This window comes from Lynx rufus, unplaced genomic scaffold (genome assembly GCF_022079265.1).
Source record: "Lynx rufus isolate CCGP_SWC_20201006 ecotype Redwood Valley unplaced genomic scaffold, mLynRuf1.p SCAF_4, whole genome shotgun sequence".
NCBI lineage: Eukaryota > Metazoa > Chordata > Mammalia > Carnivora > Felidae > Lynx > Lynx rufus.
In genome coordinates this window covers 119,068,258-119,080,545 of record NW_025814856.1, presented here as the reverse complement: position 1 = coordinate 119,080,545, position 12,288 = coordinate 119,068,258, and the positions used below count along the sequence as shown (strand labels likewise).

General features: G+C 44.7%; 1 long non-coding RNA gene across 1 annotated transcript in view; it reads left to right on the top strand.

The window, feature by feature from the left end:
• Nucleotides 1-12,288, top strand: part of LOC124525166 (uncharacterized) — an 85,843-nt gene that overhangs the window by 66,107 nt on the left and 7,448 nt on the right. Inside the window, exons 6-7 of the long non-coding RNA XR_006965395.1 lie at nt 6,645-6,763; nt 8,065-8,216. This is a non-coding gene — a long non-coding RNA (uncharacterized LOC124525166). The remainder of the gene's footprint in view (nt 1-6,644; nt 6,764-8,064; nt 8,217-12,288) is intronic.

Sequence of the window (12,288 nt, the reverse complement as noted above, 5' to 3'; positions counted from 1 at the left end):
AAGTACCAAGAATTATTGTTATTACTATGTAGTTACTGCCTAGCATGCAGCGAATTACCCTGTCCTGCTGTGTAAAAGATGTATAGTGGGATGGGGAAGTGCGGAAGGAGGAGAGGCGTGGGGATGTGAGAACCAGAGTGAAAAGTACTCAGGAGGAGCCCGACAGGAGCGCCCCGTGCATGGGCTCTTCACTCTTACGGCTGGAAGCAAGAAACGATTGCTTTCCACTCAGCAAACATAGGACGCCATGAAGACGCTAGGACTGGAGAAGAAGCACGGCCCAGGGCCTGAAGGCATGGAATTGTATCCCCAATTCCGAAACTTAGGACTGGTGCCTTGGACAAGCCAGTGAGTCTGTCTGGGTCTTAGTTCGTGCCACCTGGCCCATAGAAGGCTCCAAATAGCTACAGCAATTCCTGTTACTACTGGCACTGCTGCTATTATCCGGCCTCGATCCAGTTGTCAATGATCTGCAGGACCCAGGACATTATCTGAAGCACTGTTTTCCCAGGATTTCCCGGGAGGGGTCACCAAAGAGATCCAGGAGAAATGGACACCGGCAGCCACTGTGGAACCACCCAAAGGGGTCTAATGGATGCCTCCCAGAATTGCCAAGGAATTCTGGGTCTCAATTCAACCTAAAAACAGTCGTTGAGAGGTGGCGGTGTTGTTAATGAACTCTGGGTCTCTGTTTATGGAAGAGTAGCCAATATGGCCCACCTCCAGCTCCCCACCAAATCTGGAGACTATTCCGGAAACCTCTGCTGACCACCGTGCATCCAATTCCTCTCCAAGGTATCAGGAGCGGATGCGGGGCGGGTGGTCTTTATTGAGACTTCACGCTACATCTCTGCTTCGTCTACACCACACAGGGCAGGGACAACCTCTGTGGTTATACAGTCACCATACAAGCTTTGCCAGACCTAGGGGACTCTATTATGAGAAGTATCAGACTTCTGCCCACCGAGAACTAACGATAGAGGAGGTAAGACAAAGCCTCCAGGGAAAGATGACTGACAGTACAAAGTGAGGATCGACTGGAGAGCAGTGCAATTCCAGTTCAGATTCAGAGACTCCTGAAGTTCAGCTTCAGTAGTCAGAGGCTGCTTCACCGCTTCCTGGGAGATCATGGCGCAACTCAGTATAAGAACATCAGATCTAGATTGCAAATAAATACCCACCCCCACGGACACACAATGGTACACTTAGGTGATGCGTAGATGCTGTCGAACCAAGGTAAAAAATGATCGTGTCTCAATAACTAGTTGCCTGATTTACGGATGGGTTGACGCTGGTAGTTGGCTTTTTTTCCCACTCAATTGTTTGAAATGACCTGATGATTTCGGGACATCTACCTAAAAGCCCCACTCCCCTCCTTCCAGGCATTGATGGATATGAATTGATTAAAAAGAACAGGCTTCACCCTGAATAAAAGAAGCACAGCACAGGAGTGGCAGCAACTATTGGGCTGTTGGGCATACGAGCTGTGCCCCCCACCTCTCACTTCCCTCTCTTACGGGGGTTCCTTCCACCCATCCCCACCCCGGTCGTTTCCTGCACGGTGGGACTTCCGGCAGTGAGTATGGTAAGTGGTCACTCACCAAAAGGTTAATTGAAAGGTGTCCTTTCCATCTTCCCTCTTAAAGGCTCAAGAATATGTCTCGAATGCCTCTATCACATTAATAGAAGAAAACAAACCCTTTTAAAAAAGGAAAAAAGACCCCACCGAACAGAACAGGCTTTGAGACGCCAAGCAGGCTAAACTCCATCGGCACATTTTATTGATTTGTTTTCTATTTCAGGGAAACAGGGCAACTCAGAAGACTGAGAAACACCCGGGGCTTCCAGATGAGGCACGGGGCACACCTCACGAATGCGTGTGTCCTGTTTAGGATGGAACCATTTTGAAACCTGCTTCCTGCCATCATGCCAGACCTTAGTGAATTAATTTGGGTTTAGAAAAACAAACACCTTCTTGGTATGTGGTAGCATTTCACTGGGCTACAAAGTGGGATCAGAGGGGTCTGAACGTCTCAGTCTCACTTACGAGACAGAATTTCAGAGGCCGAATAAGGTGCCCTGTGTCGCCCATCTGCTTTCTAGACAGGGCAGGGAAGGTGGAGGAGGGTTAGGGAGAACTGGTGTGTGAGAAAGCAATGGGTTATTTTGAGGCCTTTTCCTTAAAATAGTGAAAGAATAATTGCATTGTCTGCTGTACTAAAAGTTTTTTTTTTTTAATTTTTTTTTTTTAAAAACACAATTTTTTTTTATTTTTTTTTCAACGTTTTTATTTATTTTTGGGACAGAGAGAGACAGAGCATGAACGGGGGAGGGGCAGAGAGAGAGGGAGACACGGAATCGGAAACAGGCTCCAGGCTCTGAGCCGTCAGCCCACAGCCTGAAGCGGGGCTCGAACTCACGGACCGCGAGATCGTGACCTGGCTGAAGTCGGACGCTTAACTGACTGCGCCACCCAGGCGCCCTTTTTTTAATTTTTTAAAAAATGTTTTATTTATTTTTGACAGAGAGAGAGAGACAGAGCATGAGCAGGGGACGGGCAGAGAGAGAGGGAGACAGAGAATCTGAAGCAGGCTCCGGGCTCTGAGATGTCAGCACAGAGCCCGACGCGGGGCTCGAACTCACAAACCGCAAGATCATGACCTGAGCTGAAGTCAGACGCTCAACCGACTGAGCCACCCAGGCACCCCTGTACTAAAAGTTTTCATTAGATGATCTGGCTTTGCTCTTAAAAAAAAAAAAAAAAAAAAAAAGTACAAGAGACGTGAACTACACAACATGCCAACGAGAGAAGCTAATGCTTCTATTGTTGCAGATAATTTTTACAGAAGATTGTCCGTTGCAGATTGTGACACATTCCCGACACATTCTCTCCCTCCTGCTCCTTCTCGCAGTTGGCTTTGAGGAAACACGCTTCTAAGTTTGAGAATTCATCTTGTCTGATTAATGATGTGTACATAGAGATTTCCGTCTCATCTTCCTTCTCCTGGTCTTTTTTATTCCGTTGTTTGCTGTGCTACAACCCCGCGGATAGATGGTTCTGCCGTGATAAATGTAAAGTTTGCATAAGCCATGTAACAGCAGGACAACCTATTATCACTGTACATTTTCCATGGCTGTGCAAACCTCTGTAGGCTATTTTATTGCTAATAGATCCACAGAGAAACAGTAGTGATTTTACGACTCTTTTTAAAATGGAAATTCATGTTTGAGAAATACAACTGGGAGGAAACAGATGTAAACCACTTAAGCATTTGCAGAAAATTGAGATGCACACTCTTATTTACAGACCTACATAGCCTCCATCGCTTTATTTTCAAAATTAAAATAAGCAATCTGTTTACCATGGGAAATGAGGAACTGTAAACTTGTTGGTTTTCCTTTTACACGGCAATGGCCGCCATCGTTGGGTTTAACGGCAGAGGTGAAACAGGATGGCAATTTTTTCCCCTTAGATTTTATTGTCTATAACACATTCCCTCCGTAATCTGTGTGAGAGGTAGGCGAGTGGGAAAGATTTTAGTATAACTGTATGTCTGAACTCACATTATGCTCTAACAGCTAAAATGATTATCGCACACATTAGAAGGATTTTAACCAAGTACTTAACACTACCTGTAAATTGCTTAAAATATTGGAAGAGCCGACCAACCTCTGCAGAATGTGCTTTTATGTGTCCAAATGCAAAAGCACAACCCATCCAAAAATGTTTATTCTTGACTTGTCCCAACCTTCTCGTATATTCGGGAATTGTGAAAAATCTCATATATCGGAGAGGAGATGTAAATTGAAGCGTCATGGAACAACACATTGGCAATGTCTATGCGTTGGGTTTATCAGAGCGAGTTTCTTATAACATGTGGAGGCCCCTCTAATTTTTATTGTTTGGGTTTTTTTGTTTGTTTGTTTTGTTTTAACGTTTATGTATTTTTGAGACAGAGAGAGACAAAGCATGAATGGGGGAGGGGCAGAGAGAGAGGGAGACACAGAATCGGAAGCAGGCTCCAGGCTCTGAGCCATCAGCCCAGAGCCCGACGCGGGGCTCGAACTCAGAGACCGCGAGATCGTGACCTGAGTTGAAGTCGGACGCTTAACCGACTGAGCCACCCAGGTTCCCCTGGGTTTTTTTGTTTGTTTGTTTGTTTGTTTTTAGTTTTGAAACCACACTTTAAAAAATTGCGGGTAAATATACATAACATAAATTTTGTCATTTTAGCCATTTCTACATGTACAATTCAGCAGCACGAAGTCCATTCACAGTGTTGTGCAACCACCACCGTCTCCAGAAATTTTTCATCTCCCCAAACAGAAACTCTACCCATTGATCATCAGCTCTTTATCACCCCTCCCCAGGCCCCTTGCAACTTCTGCCCTACTTCCTGTCACTACGAATGTGACTGCTTGAGGCACCTTACATAAGTAGAGTTATACGGTATATGTTCTTGTGTGTCGGGTTCATTTCACGTAGTATATAATGTATTCAGGTCCGTCTGTGGTGTGGGACGTGTCAGAATGTTTTTTCCTTTTTAAGCCTGAATGGTATTCCTTGTGTATACACGCCAAATTTTGTTATGCCCTCGCCTGATTTTAACATTGAGGAGTACTTCCAGCACCACGGGGATGGTGGTGGCCCGCCTGTTGCTGAGCCCCGCAAAGCAGCCCACAGCAAGCCAGGGAGAAGGACAGCGGCCCAGCACCAGATCTACAGAGTGAGGCAGGGAGGCCTCTCCTGTGTGATCCATACCTTTCCTGGTCTCTGTGTAATTCCCAGCTGTGTGAGCCTTTTGAGTTCATCCCAGATCTTTACTGTAAATGTGAAAGGAGGCTAAGCCAAACCCTCTTAGAGACCGAAATTCTTCTTGGAGACAAGTTATCATGGATTTCAGCCCAACGTCAGAGAATAGGACACGTTCTCCGTCTTCCTTTGCAACCTCATTGCCCCCGCAAAGCCATCCCTTCCACCATCTTGGAGGAGGCATTGGAAAGACTCCCTGATCCCAGCTCTTGGGTCACAGCCAGGAAGGCACAGCCACAGCGAGCCAGCCTCTGAGCAGACCCATTCTCAGTGAAAACCATACTGTATGGAGACGGTATTGAGTACATTCACAAACCGATTTGCCATGCACTCCTCCCTTTTACACTGGGGGAATGAAGTGCCCACCATTGACCTTGTTATCTCATGGCCCGTGTGATGTATAGGGGCTTCTGTTTACAGCCCCTGTGGTGACATAAGCTAATTACGGACACGTGTGGAGGAAGCTTCACGACTCAACCTCTATCACTGCCCGCAGTCACCACGGTTTTCCACGGACTCACCCCTGTTCGCTGCATTGCTGCGTGTCGTGACCAACAAAGCAGGGGTTTTCACAGTACCTGTAAAATTAATTTCTGTCATTGGTGTATTATCTGATGACTAAATAACCTTGGGGTTTTGCCTAAACATCTCTGACAGTTTACAAGGGAAAACGGACATTTGTCAAGTGCAAATCTTATTAATGGAGAGATTCCGTGGCATCGACAAAAAATTTTCGTATATGTGTATTTATCCTACACAGCAACAATCCTGTGAGGTGTTGAGGATAGCTCTGTGATCCCCACTTTATTGACGAGGCCAGGCGACTTGTCCACGGACTTCAAGCCAAGGTGCTGCCACCTGCCCTTCCCAGCAACGCTGGCCTCATCTCAACGCCTTCTCCCTTTCTCTGTTGATGTCCTCTCCCAAAGTGCTCTCACCATTCGCTCTTTGCTTAGCACCTCTGCAACCATTTTCCCTTTTCTCTCCCATGCCTTCCTCAAAATTTTGCCTTCACCTTTGACTTCACTCACTCCTCAGCCACCTTCCCTGGACCAGGAAACACTTGGTCCTGCCTCTCCTCAAGGCTCTGGATGTTGCCAGGCTCGGGCCACCTCCTCATCCTGGTGACAGTCTTCCAGAGGCCAAAAGTCAAATACGGCTTCTCCTAAATCCACTTCTCCCATGCCTGAAACATTTTTCCTGTTAGGCGTTGCATCGAGATACTTTGTTTTGTTTTTGTTTTGTTTGGAGTGTTTTTGTTTGTTTGTTTGTTTTTGGTTAGCAATCTGATTTGTCTGTTCATGACCTTAGGAGCCATCATCTTTTCTCTCTTTAAATTCTCCCTGTGCTCTCTTTGCATCTGCTCTAATTCACTCCCCCAACCACGCCCCATTCATACTCCCAGAATGTCCCGCCACTCTCACATGTACTAATATTCATGCTAACGGTTCTTCAGTGTTACCTAAATATCAGACATATGTTCTCTTAATTAATCCTTGAAATAACCCCATGAGATAGGCTTCGTTATTAATCCCATTTTACAGATGAGGAAACTGAGGCACGGAGAGATTCCATTAACTTGCTCAACGTCATCCAGCTGGTCAGTGGAGGACAGGGGTTTGAACCCAGGTAGCTGGACTCCAGAGCACATTAAGTGCTACACCCCAGGTAGCTCCCTGCAATTCGTCACCATCTGCCGCCCTCCCTGTCACACTACTTCCTTCTTGAAGAGAATGAATCGTGTACTTGACCTTGGTCTGCTAAGCGAAATAGCAAGAAAGTTCCTCCAACTTTCCTGACACATTTTTTTTTTCTTTTTGCTGGCCTCCAGAACAAAGCCAATGTATCTGCTGATGAAGCTCAAGGACTAAATGACTTGCGAACGTGGTCCTGGGTTCCATTTCAGCCAACAGCCGGAGGGCTGGCTGGCTGGGCACCTGTTCCTCCCCGGTAAGGAGCATTCATACCATATGCTGTCTCTCTTATTTTCCTCTACCTTGCACAGAAGCTTCCAGGAATCTTTTCAGTCCTCTTCTCTTCTAGCTCTCCTGGAAGGTGAAAGAGGCAAGCAGCCAGTTCGGGCCTTTTCTCTGACCTTGGATTCCTGCGCATCTCTTCATCATCACAATCTGAACTGCAGCTGTGTCTTGCTTCCCTTTCCGGCTGACTTGCCCTAAATGCCACCATAGTGCCTCTGAGCCAAACCAGGGGAAAGGTGTTTCTTGCTCTGAATTTCCAAATTCGTGCAGATTCATTCTGGCCACTACGGGTGTTCTGGGAATTTCCTTTCTTTTCCCCATCCCCTGCAGGCTCCGCCCAACATTTATCCAGTCATTTCCTCCCTCTTCGGGTTCCCATCTCCTGTCAGCCGCGCCCAGATACATGGCTTCGTTGAACATGTGTTGAATCTCACAGCACCTGTGAGATGCGGAGAGATGGGTGCTAATATCCCCAAGGGATGCTTCCGAGGGAATTCGCTTCTGACTTACTCAACATGATAACTTCCTCTTCTTCCAGGAAACCTTCCTGGATTACCCTTCTCAGTCACTGGCCTTTCTCTGTATTCACAGCATCTACTTTCTGGCTTCTATATTCTACAATTCATCCTATTTTGCCTTGTGGCATTACTTGTATTACTGTCATGAGTTGTTATTAATGTCTCATATATTTATGCTTTTGTCTCCTCAACTAAATTTTAACTTCCTTGAAGGGGTTTATACTTCTGGATATTCTTCATACTGCCTTGATTTCAATAATTTCGCTATTTGATTTAAGCTCTGGTTGGATAGCGAAATACATGTTATAGAGTGCCCCAAGCAAGAGGATTTGGTGAGTCATTTTGAAATTCCATGAGTTCTAGTTAATCGTTTTCCCTTTTGCCAATTGGCATTCTATTTCTAAATGAATGAACGAACAAAGGAGCTAACAGCAAGCAGGCTATCCTCCGGTTCATCATCAGAAATAAGAAAATAGTTTTCCAGCATGACTATGTGGCCTGAAAATGGCATTTTTAAAAACTATCAAAAATATGAAACAATCCCTTTATGGGCAGCAGTATTGTTTCCGGGCTAAGAAGATGCATGCTATGGATTGAATTCTGTCCTCCCAAAATTCGTATGTTGAAGTCCTAACCCCTCATGCCCATTGTATGTGATCATATTCAGAGAAAAGGTCTTTAAAGGTGTGATTAAGTTAAAATGAGGTGCTTAAGGTTGGCCCTAATCTAGTATGAATGTGTCCTTATAAAAAAGAGGAAATTTGGACCACATGGAGAGAGACACAGTAGAGGAATGACCATGTGAAGACACAGCAAAGAGGTGGCCACCTGCAAGCCAAAGAAAGAGGTCTCAGGAGAAGCCACACCTGCTGACATCTTGATCTTGGACTTCTAGCCTCCAGAACTGTAAGAAAATACATTCCTGTTGTTTAAGCCATCCAGGCTGTGTGGCATTTTGTTATGGCGACCTGAGCAAGCTAATACAATGTAATTTGTACTCAAACAAACTTCGTATTTCTTCTCTGTCATTTAGTCACAGACCGAATGCCTTGGGGGCATGTGATTTAAGTTGTTCGTCAGTTTCCTCCTCTGAAAAACGGGACTAGCCACACCTATGTCTCTGTGTTGGTAGGTGACAGAGTTCAGGGTTAAAGACTGGGCTTTGGAGTGGGATGGTCCAGAGTTGGAGTCCAGGCTCTACAGCATATCAGCGGTGGCATCTTGGGGAATGTTCCCTAACTGCTTCATGATGTTTTGATGAAAATTAAATGAAGGCTGTCACACCAATTCTCAGTAAATATTAGCTTCTCTCTCTTATTCAGGGGAAAGCAAGTCTCAGCCAGTGGGTCTCAAATGCCGGATCATCCTACCAGGAGGTGAACATAGCAAGTTGTTTTGGCCTGATGCTACTAAAGGTTTAATTCTTCTAACTCCCTTTGTTGTGATTCTATACTCACAGCACAACCTTCTGACTGTGCTTCCCCAGGGCTCTGCCAAAGACCTTGGTGACTGGGTGTTCCAGCTCCTCTGACAATTGTATTTCTCGTTGTGATTCTGCCACTTAATAGCTAGCTTGGGCAGCGACTGAATTCCTTTGTCTTCATTTTCTAATTTGCAGAAAGGGGAGAATGTCAACTGGATATCGTGATAAGTCGAGAAGGAAAAGTGGCAATAGAAACAACAGCAGCTAACAAATATGGAGCACTTAGCGTGGGGGGAGGCACGTGCTAAGTGCTTTGCAAACATGATCTCATTAAATGAGATACTGATAAGTCTTGGTAGAGTACCTGGCACACTATAAACACTCAGTAAACGGTGGCAGGTAAATGACTGTGGCGAACAGGAGATTATTTCCCATGTAGCTTATTGCTAGGAGTAGAATATGCTGATTGTGCCCATCTATTTTGCCCATCCAAGTATTTCAGGGCATGTAACAGATTTCTGAATTTGCAATGATATATTGGCACTCTGCTTTAATGCCTCCATGTAAAAAGTATGGTTAGCGTGTCCATTCCCGAGAAACAGATCACCTCTGGGTGTGCTGACAAAGTCAGATTTCTAATCTTAAGAGACAAAAGACCAAACTTTGTTTTGGAAGATTCACCAAGCTCATAAATAGAGGGGGGGTTTTCTTTTTTTTTTGACCTTCTGATTGTGGTAAACTGTTTTCAGTGGGTCTGCTATAATCCACTGTGTGAATTTAGCGTAATTCTCGTAACCATTTTAGCATAATTCATGTAACCGTTTCCTTATTCAAAGACATCTCAACTTAATACTTTTTTTTTTTTTCACAAATGACACTACAAAGAGCACGATTGTGTATGAGATTTTGTTTGGGCTGTGAAATGTTTTCAAACAAGCTAAGTGATGTTGGAATGATGTCAATTATCGAGTTCACCCACCAGCCTGCCCTTAAAGAACTCTGAGGAACGAAGCTGGCTCTCCTCTTTCTTGTATCTGGTGCCCATGGTAGGCCCCCTGGAGGAGGGTGGATGGGACTGAGATCAGGCCATAGGGTAAGAGAGGCAGAGGCTTCAGGACCGGTCCCCTGGGGTACGCAGGGAGTCACTGACCAAGCCATTTGCGGAGAACACGTCTCGTCTGCTAACTCATTGTCCCTGACTCTAATCGTCAGAGCTGGCAACGCAGGCTGCACTTTGGAGTTGGTGCCTTCAACAGCCATGTCTTCAGGGGGTGCATGTGGGGCAATCAAGACTATTGAGAATGTAAGTTAAGGTTATTGCTTCCAGCCACACACATTCCACTCGCAGGCTGATTAGTACACTGAAGAGCTCTCATTGACATTTCGTGGTTTAACATAAAGATTTCTTATGCATAGCTCAGGAAAGAGAGACAGATTTTGAAACAGCTGTCTAATATCTCTGTCAACATAGAAATTAAATAGATTTAGGAACTTCAGAAAAACATACGCGCATTTAATGCCCAGTAATGATCAATTCCAATTTCCAGTTGCAGAAATAGGAATTGTTTTCAATGTGTTCTGTGGGTTATTCCAAATAAACATCTGGCATCATTTTATTTCTTTTTAATCATTTGAATGGTGATATTATAAGTCTATCTATTTATTTGTCCGGCTATAGAGCTGATGATACCATGAAGATATTGAAATGATCCCATGCCTCCATCATCTTTCAAATGAAAACATTAAATTGTCTTAAAGTAACCATTTCACATTTAGCATATATCAACTTTGAATTACAGACTTCCTCCAAGTTAGTAGCAATTCTTTTTTTCTTTACCAGTGATAATGAAAGACAGAAACACCACCTTGCCTTCAGGGTCAGAAATGTGTTTGTGTTGGAATGAGATCAACTCTTTGTTTTCCATATCGTGGAGAGAGTGCACACAGAAGAGAGATCCAAAACTCAAGACTAGGGTGTGATGTTCTTTTAGTCGACTTGTTAGTCTCAACCAATCAAAAAGACCATCCCCATCTAGGCAGCTTGTAAGTGAGAGGAGAAGCTTTGCCTGATTTGGGTTCAAATCCCGGCTCGCTCCTTTCTAACTTTGTGGCCTTGATCAACGTGACTCACTTCGCAGAGTCCCAAGTTCTTCATCTTCGGCACAGATGAAGGAACGTTATTAATACGTTAATTACATAACATAATTAATACGTTATTAATACGTTATTAATGAAATGCTGAATATGGAGCGTCTCCAGACCCTGAACATGGTAGGTGCAGAATAGATGACAGCCATCCTTATCATGAGGACAAATCCAAAGCCACCGAGCCCTCAGCTCAGTCTACTCTGCACTGAATTTGAGAAAATGGGCTGAAATGAATTAGGCTAGGTACCTGCAAAGGTAATCCATTTATTTACCCATTTGTTGTTATAATAACAAGAGCAAAAGGAAACTAACTTGAGTCTAGATGCCCAACCTCTTCCTCTCTCAGAGGAGCACCTCAAACAAATGAGCAGTTCGGCTCCTGTTCAGGAAGAAAACATGGGAACTCACACCCGCTGAGAGCAATAGAAATTAATCAGAATTACAGATCATGTTAGTAAGAGGTTACTTTGGAACTCTGAGAACAGTTTTAGTTATGGTTGATTTAGGCCAGTGTGAGATTGTAAACAAAACATGCCTTCGGTCTGTAAGTCCCGTAGCTTCTTTGGGGGTAATTTTAAAGAAATACAGCAGTGCGTAGAGTTACAGCTCTCCATGACCTTCCACGAATGCCGATGCACATCTGGGCCAATCAAAGGTGATACTACACTCAGTAAAAGCTTGGTATAAAGTGGTTTTTCTACTGCACTGAATTTGCTGTCCCCTAGAAAAGGGCTAACATCCCCATTCCTGAGCATTGGATAGTATTTCAAGTGCCCTTTGCTTTACTCAAATCAAGTCCTTAAAAGTGGGAGTTCTAGGGGAGCCAGGGTGGCTCAGCCAGGGTGGTTAAGTATCCAGTTCTTGATTTCGGCTCAGGTCACGATCTCATGGTTGTGAGATCGATCCCTGCGTTGAGCTCCACGCTGTGCTTCGAGCCTGCTTGGGATTCTCTCTCTCCCTCTTTCCCTGCCCCTTTCCTGCTCCCTCTCTCTCTCTTCCTCTCTCTCTCTCTCTAAAAAAAAGTGGCAGTTCTATTTTCTGAACTCATAGGCGATATAGCATGTGGACCAACAGCTTCGGATCCCAACCCTGGTTCTAGTTGATCCTAATCATGTGACCAGTTCCCACATCTGGAAAAGGAGAGTAATTGCAGAAGGTGCCTCATGAGGGAGAAGGAAGCCGAGCTAATGCCTATGATATATTTTGCCTACCGCCTGGCACATAGTAAGTGCCCACTAAAATAAATAGTAGCTGTTATAGATAGAAATAATGCTGGCCCACAAATGTGAGACCGAAAATAAGTGGGAAAAGCCTAAAGAACATTATGTGCTCTTCCTTGTACTTCCCTTTTAGTCTGGTTTTCAAAAGAAGCCACCTTCAAAGGTGCCTCTTCCCCGACTGCCCTGA